General features: G+C 47.2%; 1 long non-coding RNA gene across 1 annotated transcript; it reads right to left on the reverse strand.

The window, feature by feature from the left end:
* Positions 1 to 5,061: 5,061 nt before the first annotated feature.
* LOC102551773 (uncharacterized) lies at positions 5,062 to 11,361 on the reverse strand. The gene is made up of 3 exons (XR_358707.4): positions 11,246 to 11,361; positions 6,618 to 6,727; positions 5,062 to 5,679 (listed from the first exon to the last, which is right to left on the reverse strand). It is a non-coding gene; the product is annotated as an uncharacterized LOC102551773 (long non-coding RNA).
* Positions 11,362 to 14,778: the final 3,417 nt, after the last annotated feature.

Consider the following 14,778-nt stretch of genomic DNA (forward strand, 5'->3'; position numbering starts at 1 on the left):
TGATGTTTGACCTGGAAACAAATTCTGTCCCCCGCCCTCCTCCCGGTTAGTCCTATGTATAAGGTCCTATGTGCAAGGCTACTTCTTGTCTCTGCCCACTAGAAGGAGCTCTGCTTTGTATTTCCTGTCTCCACCCACCAGCTGACCTTTCTTTTGTACTTCCTGTTTCCACCCACCAGATAGAACTCCAATACTCCAAGAGGTATTTTCACCAAATCCCCAAGCAAAGTTGTATTACATCATGTAAAATAGATCATATGAGAGTTGCTGTGAGTGAAGTCGGAGGCCTTTTCTTCCTGTCTGGAATGTTCGAGAACTCTTTCCAAATATGTGATTGAATCGGTGTCACATAGAATAGATGGAGAAGCCACTGATAACGAAAGACAGTGGCCATCCTGTCTGGGAATGGGGTAGGGGTGGGGCTTAAGCGCCATCTTGACTTATGTAGGAGTCAGAGGTGCTCCAGATGACTGTAGGCTGAGAGGTGCACCTTCTGTATATGTATTTGGGAACTGTATGACCGTAGGTGAGTTGCCTTGTGTCTCTGGACCCCAGTGGTCAGCTGTTGGGGGTCAAATGTGGCGTAGGAGCCCTACATGCAGTAAGGGCTTAAAAAGTGTCTTCAAGATCGGTGCACCCGGGCAGGGGCAATAGAAATGTATTTTAGCGTATGGGTTCTAGAATGGTTTATCTCGTCAACTCGATGAGATTTAGAGTCACCAGGGAAACAGACTTTGAGGCTTATCTGTGAGGGACTTTCTAGATTGGATTAATTAAGGGGGTGGGGAGTCCCACACTGAACGTGGCTAGCACCATTCCATGGTCTGCGAAAGTGGATGATCATGCATCTTTATTTGCTTTCTGACTATGGATACAAGGTGACTGGTTACCTCTTGTTCTTGTTGCCATGGTAACTCCTGCCCTCTCACCATGATGAGCTTGTAACTTCCAACTGTGAGTCAACACAAACCCTTCCTTAAGTTGCTTTTGTTTGGTATCTAAAACAATATTTATTTTCATTTTATGTGTGTGGGTGTTTGGCAAGCATGTGTGTCTGTACAATGCCTGAGGAAGGGTGGTTTTGTTTTGTTTTGTTTTGTTTTTGAGGCAGTAGGGGAAGATGAGCTCAGATCTCCATCCTCTTGCCTCTACCTCCTGATGACTGGACTTAGGGCCACCATGCTTGGCTTGCATGGTGCTGGGGATGGAACCCAGGGCCCTGTACCTACCAGATAAGCACTCTGTTGTCCCTCAGGTCTGAGGTACGCCCTCCATGAGAACTCTGAAAGTTTGTGTTACCGAAGGCTCTCCAGGTGTTTGTTGGCCCATTGCATTGTATCCCAGTCCCCCCTGTTGTCCAGATGAGAAGATGACTTGTCTGGATCTTCCTCCATTCTCCTCTTCCTCTTCCTCTTCTTCCTTTCTTCTTTGTTTGAGATGGTCTCCTGATATAGCCCATATTGGTCTTGATCTTGTGATCCTCCTGTCTCTGCTCCTTCGGTGCTAGGATGACAAGTGTGTGCTATACATATTTTTTTGGTAGGTTCTTCATGGTAGGGACTACGTGGTATTTGGGAGTTGGTGGGCTCCCTGTAGGTTGGCTGGCTTCATGGAGTGGGAACCACAGACTGGGCAGGGAGGAAAAGAGCTGTGCACAAAGGCAGCCTGCTGGGCCTTTTCAGAGCCAGCAGTGGGTGCAGGTGCAGTGTCTAACAAAGGCCTCGTTCTGAGTGGGGAGGGACGGTTGTGGCCTTTCAGGTGATGGTAATGAATGGTAGGCACATGCAAGAGGAGAGAAGCTGAAGAATGGAGGACAAGGCCAGCAGAACTTCAGGGGAAGAGTGGTGACTAATGGGCACGAGTTCTGAAAGGCTCCCTTTTGAACTTGCCAGAGGAAGCAGCCTATTGCTGGCCTTTTTTTCTTCTCGCTTTATTTTCTCCCCCCCCCCCCCTAATGCAGGGAGGAGGAAAAGGCTTTTATCTACTCCCAGTATTTAGCCATTTTCCTGTGATGCTGGCCGGATGCCCATGACTGTGTCCTCCCTACCCCTGTACCTCCCTGTTCCCTCCGGGAGCCTGGCAGATAAGGGTTAAGTCCAGACCCTGCTTACACACCTCAGAAACCAGGGGTGATTCTGGGGGGAGCTGTGTTCACCTCCCGGGCCAGATCTGACACCTGCTAGCCTCAGGTTTTAGCCAGAATCTCGGAGTAGCATTCCCAGTCAATTTCTGGAGTGGGGCTGTGATGTGTCCCATCTGTCCCAGGAGGCCTGCCTTCTAGGTCTGTGGCTGGGACAGAGAAATAAACTAAAGATGGGAACCAATAGAAGAGGACTGGGGATGTAGCTCAGCAGAGCAGTGCTTGCCCAACATAGGAAAGGCCCTGGGTTATATCCACAGCCCCACAAGGAAACCAAAGGAACACAGAAGCAACAACAGAAAGCCGAAGGGTAAGGAAGAGCGTTGGACTCTTGGGGTTGGTGAATGACCAGAAGAGCTGTGTCTCTCCTCCATTTTTCTACTCACGTTTTGCTTTTCAGTCTGCCCGCAACACATCTGGTTTCTCCCTCCTTGGTGTCTCCCTTTCAGATCCCTAGTGTGGAGGGGAGTCTGAAACAGATGCTTGGGGCAGGGGAGACCCAGGTCTGTCTCCAGAACCCTCCTTGCTACTGAGTACAGTGTGATGGGCAGCCTTATCAGTCACTCCTGATTTATCTTTTGTGGGCTGGGAGGAATGTGATTTCTCCCACCTGGAAAGCTCTGAGAGGCCAGCAGCAAGCACTTGCTAGGATATTTTACTATCTATCTATGTATCTATCTATGTATCTATCTATATATCTATCTATGTATCTATCTATGTATCTATGTATCTATGTATCTATGTATCTATCTATCTATCTATCTATGTATCTATGTATCTATGTATCTATGTATCTATCTATCTATCTGTCTATGTATCTATGTATCTATGTATCTATCTATCTATCTATGTATCTATCTATCTATGTATCTATGTATCTATCTATGTATCTATCTATCTATGTATCTATGTATCTATGTATCTATGTATGTATGTATGTATGTATGTATGTATGTATCTATCTATCTATCTATCTATCTATCTATCTATCTATCTATCTATCTATCTTTTTGAGACAGGGTCCTGGAACTTGCTCTGATCTGCCTGTCTTTACCTCCCGAGTGCTGAGATTAAATGAGATTAAAGGCATGCATCACCACCACTACCACCACTGCCACCACCAGGTTTTTTTCAAGTCATCTTTCAAATCTGAAATTTCAAATGCTCTTGAAATCCCAAACCTGTCAAATCATAAAACGTAACGCATACCATCGTGACTAAACATTACCCAAGACAGCTTCCTGTTGGAGGTTACGTGGGACAGCGATACATTTTTGTTGTTTAGTTTTGGGGTCCCATCCCCAAGATAACCAATCTCACCCTGTCTGAGCAAATATTCCAAAACAATGAAAAAAAATTCTAAACTCCTAAACACGTTTTGATTCTGAGAACTTCAGATAAGTGATGCCCGGAGTGCCAGCCAAAGGTCTCGCCTCACCTCCGGTTCGTTGTTTTCTGTAAGGAGCAGTTCTAAGGAATGGGGACCCAAAAGCCTTGACTGGGGGGGGGAAGGGGTCTTGGAACAAGGATGTAGAGGCGTGGTGCTCAGTCTTGGTTCAGCCTGGGTTCATGGCCAAGTTCACGGTTGGGTTCATAGCCGGGTTCATGCCCTTGGTTCTGAAGTTGCCTCTCTCCGCCCCCACCTTGTGCCTTTCTTTCTTTCTTTTTTTTTTTTTTAAAGGAAATCATTATTGTAGCTGCCAAATCAATATTAAAACCTGGGGCTTATGAGAGGACCTGGCAGGCAGCTCTGGGAATCTTTTTACACTTCTTAATATCAGGGAGAAAAATGAGCGAGCGTCTTACCTGGGGAGGGCTGCTATGGCAGTGAGGACTCTCCATGGGCCAGTGAGCCTCCTCCCTTGGGGTCTGAGAGAGTTTGCTTCTGAGACAGTTCAACAACATCAGGAAGGGTGGGAAGAGCCCCGTCCTGACTTCTTGGTTGGAAGGGATGCTCATGAGATGGAGGGGAAGGAGAGAATCTTCCAGAAGCCAGAATTGCTCAGGAAACGCATCCCCCCACAACCCCCCATGCTGCCGGGTCAGGGGTCTGGCTTTGCTTGCGTGGGTGAGGGAAACCTTGCTCTGTAAACGTTGCTGGTCAATTTCCCCTTAAAACCACGAGTGCCAAGCCTCCGCCAGATGTCCCAAAGTGCAGGGTTTATCCTCAGGGTCATGGGGGAGGTTCGTACAGGGCAAAGTTGGTTCCCGCAGTATCGGTGGGGCAGTGAGACCCGAAAACAACCCAGAGGATAGGGCACTAAAGCCAGCCAAGAAATGAAACCCACGTGCCAACACCTACGTTTAAGATGCTACTGTGAGGGGCTGGGGATTTAGCTCAGTGGTAGAGCGCTTACCTAGGAAGCGCAAGGCCCTGGGTTCGGTCCCCAGCTCCGAAAAAAAAGAACCAAAAAAAAAAAAAAAAAAAAAAAAAAAAAGATGCTACTGTGAGCCAGGCAGTGGTGGCACACAGCCTTTAATCCCAGCACTCTGGAGGCAGTGGAGGCAGATCTGAGTTCAAGGCTAGCCTTGTCTACCAAGTGAGTTCTAGGACAGCCATGGCTACAGAGATGCTCTTGTGATTTCTTCTTCCTGGAATTTCCCTTTCCTCCTCTCCCCTTCCTCCTCCCCTCTCTCCTTGCTTCCTCTCCCCTTCCCTTCCCCTTCCCACTACTTTCCTCTCCCTCCTCCCTTCTTCTTCTTCACCCTCCTCCCTCCCCCTCCCTCTGCCCCACTACTTGCCTCTTTCTCCTGCCTCTTCTCCTTTCCACTACTTTCTTCTCCCTCCTCCCTTTCTTCCCCTACCCCTTTCTTCCCACAAATATTTGCCAATTGCCCCACTCTGTGGGCATTGCAGATCTCGGTGTGCCCATGTAGACGTTTATGAAGTAGGAAGTAATAAATGCACAATAAAATAAAAGTTTTAAAAGCCAGTTTCGTGGATCTGTTATATGATCGCACCCTTGTAAACACACATTTATTTATTCATATACTCGGATAGGCAGTAAAGAATTTAAAAGGTCAGGCACCAAGATGTCACTGCCCGTCCCCCTCCAGGGGGCTGCAGATGACCCCCCCCATCGCTTCGATTTTCACTTTACGCTGTCAGAGTCACCTGTGGCAAGCCAGTGTTTCTCGTATAATTTCAAGTTTGCAAAGTCAGGACACCCTGCGTGTTGGGCTCAGTGCATCTCCTTTTGTCTCATTTCCAATCACTATTGGCTTGGCAGGCTCCTCCTTAGCCACACACATTCTCTGCTGGTCAAACACGTCCGGCTTGTTACTACCTTTGTCCATGCTTCGAGCTCTGCCTGAGTTTCTCCTTTCCTAAATCTTTGCTGAATGCCCTGTGAGAAGCCTTCACACACCAACATTAATAGAAACAAATGTCCCCTGTACCCCAAACCGGATCTTCTTAGCATTTGCAACTCTAAAGTCGTCTTGACTCTTGGCTTCTTGTTCCTTTTCCTCTTTGCCCGCACATGAGTGTGTGTATTCAGGGACCTCGTGTTCTTGGCTCCTGGAACCGAACCTGGCACCTAAAAAGAAACCAGCACATATTTGTTGAATGAACACATTCTGGGGAATAAATATAAAAAAAAAAAAAAGGAAAGAATGTACATTTAAAAAAAGATACCTGCCTTTTCTCCTTGGCAGGGTCTAGTCAGGACAGGGTGGCCTCTAGTCGAAAGCGGCCCTTTCTCGGCTGCTCTTTTCTTTTCTTTTTTCTTTTTTTTTTGGATCTTTTTTTCGGAGCTGGGGACCGAACCCAGGGCCTTGCGCTTCCTAGGTAAGCGCTCTACCACTGAGCTAAACCCCCAGCCCCTCGGCTGCTCTTTTCATTTGTGACCTTGCCAGTGACCCTGAGTGGGCTTCAGGGCCACACATTTCTCAGACCGCAGAGTGCAAAGTGATTGGCAACCAAGGGCTGTGTAGGCGGTCGCATGTGACATCTCTCAGGTTCCATTACCTTCCAGGGAACAGTTTTCATTGTTGCGTAGAAGGGAGGACCCTTCCACTTTCCCTTCCAAATCAACAGGCCAAGACCACACCCCACATGCCCCGCCCACATCTCTCTTCTTCCTCATGAAGAGGGGAGGGCATGAGGTAATGTCAGACACCCAGAGCGAGGTCAGTTATATGACATTTGGAGACACTCAACCTAAATTCCTTTGGCCTTGAGGTGAGGGTGATGACAGCGTGTACCCCTGGCTGCTGCAATCAACCCTGAGGCAGGGCCCCCCCCCCACCCCCAACCTTGTTCAAAAAACTAAATATGGCTCCCAGTGTCTGTGAAGAAGAAAGATGTGGGTGGGGCATGTGGGCGTGGTCTTGGCCTGTTACAAGGTAACAAAATTCCTTCCTTCCTTCCCTTTTTCTACCCTCAGCTTCTGCATTCCACCTCCCCTCCCCCAACTCCCTCTCCCTTGTTTTGCCTTTTGGGTTTGTGATTTAGAGTTTCACTTTGTAGCCCTACCTGGATGTGAACTTGGGATGTCCTGCTTTAGCCTCCAGGTGCTAGGATCACAAGCGTGGTAATTCAGTGGATACTCGGTTCCTCATCCGTCTTGTCAGGTGGCTCAGATCCTGAAAGATAGTGAGGGTAAAGAGTCATAACTTCTGCATGCACTGGTGTGTGTGTATGTGCGTGTGTGTGTGCCTGCATGTGTGCGTGCGTGCGTGCGTGCGTGTGTGTGTGTGTGTGTGTGTGTGTGTGTGTGATGCCCTTAGATCCAAAAACCCCAAAGAAACCAAGAAACAAAGCAGGAAACCTAGGACACAAACACTTCTTCCGGCTACAAGAACACTCCACGCCCTGGAGCCTTTTCAGTCAGTCCTAACTCCTGTCTCTGGAATGGAAACACTACATATGTTTTCAACATGCTGTAATTACTGCTCACTTTGATATGACCATGTGTGAAAACACACATGACGTCACCCACCTGGGCATTGTATGTATGATAAGCACTTTTTTTTTTTTTTTTTTTTTTTACCTTGGGTTTTTGCCTCTTATATTTTTACGGTCATTTTATACAGCATTGCTCACAGAGACAGTGGGTGGAAACTAGCAGGATTCCAGATTTTTCTCCCTGCTTTCATGTTCTCCACAATTCTGCAGACTCCTGGTATGGGGGAGGGGGGAGGGGAGGGGGGAGAAAGCTTTACAGACTAGGGCCTTGCTCAACGGCCTCCATCCTCACCCCAGTGTGCATCTGTCACAGTGTCACAGAATCCTTGGGCATCCAGAGGACGTACGACCCCTTGCTACCACCAGGATACGGAAAGGGAACTTCTGGGAGCCACCTTCCTGGGAAGTCGGTCCCAGACCTGTCTGTTTTGATTGGGTTATTTTGGGGAAGAAGCAGGCTATGACGATGATAATGGCTTAGACTGTGAAATCAAAAGACTCAGAGCCAGAATCATGGATTACAACTCCAAAGGATGCAGAGTCAGGCATGCGCCTGGAGCGTCCTCCAGCTCAGGCCCTTTCACTGGGTTGACCATTGTTTGTGGGCTGTGCACGTGTGTGTGTGAGTGTGCCTGGTGAGTGTGCCTGGTTGCCTTTGGAGTCTAGATGTTTCCCCTACTGCTCCACCTAATTTCCTTGAGACAGAGTCTCTCACTGGCCTGGGGTTTGCCCCTTTTCAACCAGACTGGATGGACAGCAAGGCTCTTGAGAGCCTCTGTTTCTGTTGCCCCATCTATGGAGTCACAGGCAGGGGTGGCTTTTATGTGGGTCCTGGGATCCAAACCCAGCTTTCGTGGCACATTCAATCTCACCATGGAGGCGGAGCTCAAACTCTATCTTCGCTATATTTAGTACTGCACTTTAATTGTGTATGAGATTTCCTCATGAAAACCTGACCGTGAATATTCGTGAGTACGTTGATCATTTTCAATTAGGCCCCCCACCAATGTCCTGCTCCACCCAAGCACCCCGTCTCATCTCCCTAATGCCCCCTCCATGGGTTTTACTCATTACAAAGATGACTCTGGACCATGTCTTTATTTTGGATGAGACATGGAAATGTTTAATAATTTTTTTTTCTCTCTCCATTGTTTGAGCCAGGGACTCTCTATGTAGCCCAGGCTAGCGTCTTTATTGGTGGGGCAGGGATGCATGCACCATGCCTGAATCGGCATACTCTTTAGGTTAAAAACTTGGGTTATTTTAGTTTGACGTAGATGCCCCTCCCCCACTCATAGATGGAGAACCTAGGGCCAAGGGAAATTCCTTTTGCGTAGGGAAGGTCACAAAGCTGGTCCCGAGGATGCTGGGCTTAGCACCCAGACTTCTCGGTATCATTGGCCATCCTCTCGGCTTCTGATGTCATAAAGCAGGGCAAAGGTCTCCATGCACGTTAAGCCTAGTAAGCCGCCATCCTCCTCCCCTCCTTTAGCACACAGAATGGACTTCTAGTCGGGAGGTTTTCTCAGGAACTGAGGCTCAGGACGGCGCGATGCCGTTATGTCCAAGACTGGCCCACCGTTGCTAACAGCTTTCAAAGATTTTGGGGTCTGCAGAGTCCCTGAAGAATTTTGGCTTGAAGCCTCTTTTTCTTCTCCTTCGTTTCTGAATCCAATGGTAGATTAGGCGAAATGGAATCCGTATGGTTCTGATTCATTTACACTTAACTCATCAAAATGTTCCTTTTTATGAGCTATTTGATGTCCAGAAAGCCTTTTGAGTAGATTTTATAAGCCTTTTAAAGACTTTTCTCTTAGAAACAGGCGGTTGCATTTTGCCAAGAATAAACAAACTTGAACCTCAGAAGTGCATTGCTTGCCAAGGATCCCGGGGTCCAGAGGACAAGCTTACTAAGGTACCCCATGTTCGCTCCTTCTTCCACCCCCCCACTTCCCTTCACAGTGTCTTTGCAGAGGCCACTGTTCCCCTCTCGTACTTTGGAGCCCCTCCCCCTCCCCTTCCCAGCATGCCCTGCGTCACTGTTCTCATCATCAGGGATGGCGGCCCTGGAGCTCTCTGTAGCTGTTTTGTGTCCTACCTCGGAACCATTGAACACTGTGAAAGAGATCCGGGCACAGTCCTCTCCCCTAGAGCTGAACTCTCTCCCCTGGTCGTGTACAGAAGTCCCTTGCGACTTGTGCATGATCAGGTAGGGGAAACATTCAGATCCTCCTGTGTTCTGTGTTAGGAATCCGAGGCTGGAGGGTCTATCTACGCAATTGCCTAAGACCATCTTAACTCACTGACTGCGAACTCCAAATACATTTGCTTCATTTCTTTTCTTCCCTTGCCTCCTAAGAATGACCTAGAAGGTCATGTACGGAGACTCCCTTTGCACTAAGATATTTCACGGAAGGGAAAACATGGGTAAATATGAGATTCCCAGCTTGCCACCACATCAATGCTCAGGGGCGACATTTCTAGCGGATGAGAAAGCTGAGAAAATAAACTCATCTACACCTGAATACCCAGTTAAGCTGCTGAAACCAGGCATAAGATGTGAGAAAGGTGTGTGTGTGTGTGTGTGTGTGTGTGTGTGTGTGTGTGTGTGTGTGTGTGTGTGTGTTGGGGGCGGGGGCAGGGGGAGGGGGTGGTTTGACTCAGTGGATAGTGTTTGCTTATCTTGCATGAGATCCTGGCTTCCAAGCCCAGCGTAGCATAAAATGGGGTGGTGGCTCAGAGCTTTGATCCCGCAACATGGAAAGAGAAAGGCTGGGGAACTGGAAGATCAAGATTATCCTTAGATAGCATAGTGAATTTTAAGGCTAATTTGAGCTACTCAACAGACAGATACATACACACTTACACACACACACACTCACTCACACATGGCAGAGAGAGAGAGAGAGAGAGAGAGAGAGAGAGAGAGAGCTGTCCACTAGTTTTAGCGAATAACTAGAATTTCATAGCTGCCTTGCTTTCATTATTTTAAATATATTTTTACTTTCAATGTATGGGTTTTTTGGCTTGCATGCACCACATGCATTCCTGTTGCCCACACAGGTCAGAAGAGGTATAGGATCCTCTGGAACTGGAATTACAGATGGTTGTGTGCTAACATGTAGATGCTGTGATCAAACCTGGGTCCTCTGGAAGAGCAGAAGATGCTCTCGGCCACTGAGCTGTCTCTCCAGTCCTCTCTTTTACTGTTGACCGAGGACACCCGTTGTTTATGAGCATGACACTGTAAACAGACTCACACGAAGTGCCAACAGCACCTGGAGAGAAATCTGGAACCTCCAGGGGAGCACAAGACTTGGCACAGAGATGGTTTAAAGGTCTCTGTCTATGTGACCCTGGCTGACCTGGAACTCACTATGTAGACCAGGCTGGCTTTGAACTCACAGAAGTCGCTTGCCTCTGCCCCTGAGTGCTAAGATCAGTGGCCTATGCTTTCCCTTCTGGCTTAGCAATTTTATTCATGATTAGCTACTATTGTAGCAAGACTTCCCATATATCTATTTTTAATGTTCTTTTTAAAGATATATTTGTTTATTTTATGTATATGAGTACACTGCTTCTGTCTTCAGACACTCCCGAAGAGGGCATCGAATCCCATTACAGATGGTTGTAAGACACCATGTGGTTGCTGGGAATTGAACTCAGGACCTCTGGAAGAGCAGTCAGTGCTCTTAACCGCTGAGCCATCTCTACAGCCCCCCAACCCCCATAATCCAGTTTTAATCCAGCTTTCTAGGGATGGTGGCATTACGCTTGGAATTCTATCTCTCAAGAGGCAGGAGGATAAGAAGTTCAAGACCAGCCTAGGCTACATAAGCAAATTTAAGGTTACCCTGGACTATATGAGATCCTGTCTCAACCAACCAACCAGCCAATCAACCAACCAATGAGAACCAGTGTCTTCATCCTCCCAGATGGTCCCGTCAGGGTACCTAGGCTCACCGCAGAGGTAGATGACGTGACCTACACAGTTCCTGTGTAGGTAGTAAGAACTCCAAAGAAGTCTGGACCCTTGGTAACGTGTGTGGCATTTCCTCTTTGGGAAGAGGAACATTTTGCCTTCTTGAGAACTAATAGGAAAATTGTAACTGAGTGGCGGAAAAACAGAGTGCCAGCCCCCACCCAGCCCCCCTCCCCCGTGAAGAATTAGCTCCACTGTTTATGAGCATACAGACCCTGGAGGGAGAGCAAGACGTGAAACTGGAGCAGAGAGCAGACCCTGGGAAAGCGCCATGTTGGCAGCGCGGCGGAGGCAAGTGCGAGAACTGTGGAACAATCGTCATAAATGCAGTCATTTGTAACGTCAAAGCAACAATGGCAGCCGAGGCGTCCATCTCCTTCATTCTCTCCTCTTGAAATGCCTTCTCCCGGAGCGGGGGCGTGGGGTGGGGGAGAATCACAGGAAAACGTGAATAACGTTTCCATTCACTGGGGTTCCTGGTGAGCTCTGAGTGGAGCCTGCGCCCTGAATGTGCCTGAATGTGCTTCTCTGCAAGAACGTCAAAGAACATCAATTCCCTTTTGGGGGTCTGAGAGGCAGGGCGCGACTCTTTCATTTAAAAGCATTTTCTTTTCTTTTTAAATAAAGAATGAGGCACTGGAGTGTATATCTCAACACACCATCAAATGGCATTTACACCCCTTCCCCTCTGTGGGCCACTTGGTCTGGGAACCTACTGTCCCCACCCAGGAAGCAGGCCGGGGGTTGAAATGAGAACCTGCTGCCACAGAGAGCTATCAAAGCTGCTTTGAAAAGAGTAAAGTGGGGTAGAAGTTTTCCCTCTTAATTGTCTCTTTCACAACACACACATGTGCTGGCACAGACACAAATGTATTCAAAGACACTCTTAACAAACATATGCATACACACATAACATACATGTACACACATAGTATATACATGTGAATGCATATACTTACACACACATACACACATTCATATTCATTGCTGTGCACTCATACACACACACACACACACACACAACCCAGGAACACATGATGAAGGGTTATTATCCTCCTGACCCATTATGGTGACAAGGCCCCATTTTTTTTTTCTTTTTCTTTTTTCTTTTTTTTCAGAGCTGGGGACCGAACCCAGGGCCTTGTGCTCGATAAACAAGCGCTCTACCGCTGAGCTAAATCCCCAACCCCAAGACCCCATTTTCTAATTCCCGTTTGGGGACCATATCGTTCAGTCCCCATGAGTCTGTGATTTTCCTCCCTTTTTCTCAATTTAATATTAATATGTTTGCTTCCTGCCACTGAATCTGTTTTGGATTTTATTCTAAAATGAAGCAGCTTGTAATTTTTTTTTTCTAATTTCAAGATTTTCCTTGTCCTGGGGACGGGACCTTAACAAATTAATTTAAGATTTGGAAGGGAATCAATTCCCTTAACTTTTTCAGTTCAATTGTTTAAGACCAGAAGTGAAAATATTGTGTTTATGGACAGAGGAGCAGGGGGAGATGGTGGGAATTACACGGGTGGGTTGATGGGAAGAGTGCTTTGGACAAAATTAACCGTGTGTGTGTGTGTGTGTGTGTGTGTGTGTGTGTGTGTGTATGTGTGTCACAGAGAGACACAGAAGGATGTGTGTTTGTGTAGGGGTTTGTATGTGCATGATTACGTGTGCATGTGTGTGTATGTGTGTCTCACACAGAGAGAGAGAGACACGGAGTGGGTGTTTGTATGCATGTGATTATGTGTGCATATGTGTGCCTCTGTGTGTGTGAATAACATTGTGTGTTTGTGTATGTCGTATGTATGTGGTACATGAATGTGTGTAGGAGTGGACACACCCACGTGTGCATATGCAGAGGTCAAAGGAGGACTCTCTCGATCTCTGCCTTATTCTTTGGAGTCAGGGACTCTCACTGAACCTGCAGCTTGGTGTTTTAGTTGGGCTGGACATCCCTGCGTTTCTGCCTCCAACGCTGTGGAGACAGGTGTGTGTAACCATCCTGTAGTCTCATGTTTGTATCACAAACACTCATGGCAGGAGAGCCGCCTTTCCAGTCCTCAAGCTAACTTCTAATGTAAAAAAGATCCAATTTAACACAGGAAAAAAAAAAGAGAGAGAAAATTTCTTGTGTTTTGTATTTTCTTTTCTATCTACCCACATCCTGCCTCTGTGATGAGAGGGAGGCACGCATGCTGACGGTATGAAAGTCGGAAGGTTGGTAAAATGTTAAGGGACCCGATGCCTGCCGTATCACATCCTAGAGGTGAGTATGGCTAAATATTTTGATTTATTTTCTTTATTTCCGAGCTCCAGTTGGGAAACCATCTTTCATACACTGTCACATCACAAGCGTTTTCTCACATCGTTAAAAATTCATTAGGGCCGTATTTTAAAGTGATTGCAATGAATTTGATTATGCCACAGCTTTACCGAGTCATTTTTTTTAATTGATGGATATTTAGCTTAAAAAAAAAGTAGTAATAAACATCAATGTGACAAACATCTTTACATATGGACTCGTTGGCCTTAGGTCACATTTAGAGATCAAAGGGTTTGGAATGGGCGGTACAGAGAGGAGGTGTATCGGGAAGAGGTCGGGATGCATGCGGAGGTACAAGAAAGAGATCTTGCCAGCCCCTGCATGTCAGATGAGGGGATTGGGGCTTTATTCAAATCATTAAAACTTGGAACGATGACGATGGGGCCTGATAGCAGTTAATATTCATCAAATCTTTGTTGTTCGAGAGACATCCTCCCCAAGACGTTTTAAAACGAATACTTCGAATCTTTACACTAACCCCAAGGTAGAGGTGTACTGTGCAAATCCAAAGTCATGGAGAATTTGAAGCACGATTTGGTCACAGATGTTTTCCTCTTGGTGATCCCTAATTTGAAGACTTAAGATTCTGTTGCCGGTGATCCTGGAATTGTATTTGTGGTTCGTCAATGGAGGCTTGATTTCTGGCAGGTGTGTGTGTGTGTGTGTGTGTGTGTGTGTGTGTGTGTGTGTGTGTGTGTATTGAGAGAGGGGGAACTGCAGGTGCTGACCAGCACTTCTTGCAAGTGTGTCTGTCCACTAAACAGTCCCCATCACAGCTCTGTCCGATTGGTGTTAAGGACCTTACCATTTCACAGATGAGTAAACAGAGACTCAGGGAAGCAAAATGTCACACATTATCTGAAAACATCTGTCCAATGCACCATTGCGCAGAACCCAGCAGATACAGCTAGTAGACTGTCCCTCCTGAGGATGCTATGTGCACGGGACATGATGATGCTTGGGGGGATGCTATGTGCACGTCCTGGGGATGGACACAGTGATGCTTGGTTCACCCCTTTCCCCTTTGTGAATGTGTGGCTAACAGTGGAGGTGGGATAAGTTGGTTCTCAGAGACGGTGTCATGATGCTCACTCCACAGGTAGTCACTTTGAGCAGAGAGGAACTTGCCGGCTAATGAGCAGGCATCGCTCCTCTAATTATACGTATGTATTTGCATGTTGGTTGCAGGAGATGCATGTGCATGATGTGTGCATTAGTGGAAACCAGAGAACAACTCGCAGGACCTGGTTCTCTCCTTCCACTACAGGGGTTCATAGGAATTGAACTCAGGATTTTGAGCTTTACAGTAGGCTCCTTTACCCTCTGAGCCAGCACCACTCTTGTCTAATGCCTACAGAGCTCCTGGCTGGGTCCCTGTCTCCCTAGGTCCTAGTGAGTTTAGGAAACTCAAGAACGAGAGGGAAGAG

The sequence above is a fragment of the Rattus norvegicus genome, chromosome 12 (assembly GCF_036323735.1).
Source record: "Rattus norvegicus strain BN/NHsdMcwi chromosome 12, GRCr8, whole genome shotgun sequence".
Taxonomy (NCBI): Eukaryota; Metazoa; Chordata; class Mammalia; order Rodentia; family Muridae; genus Rattus; species Rattus norvegicus.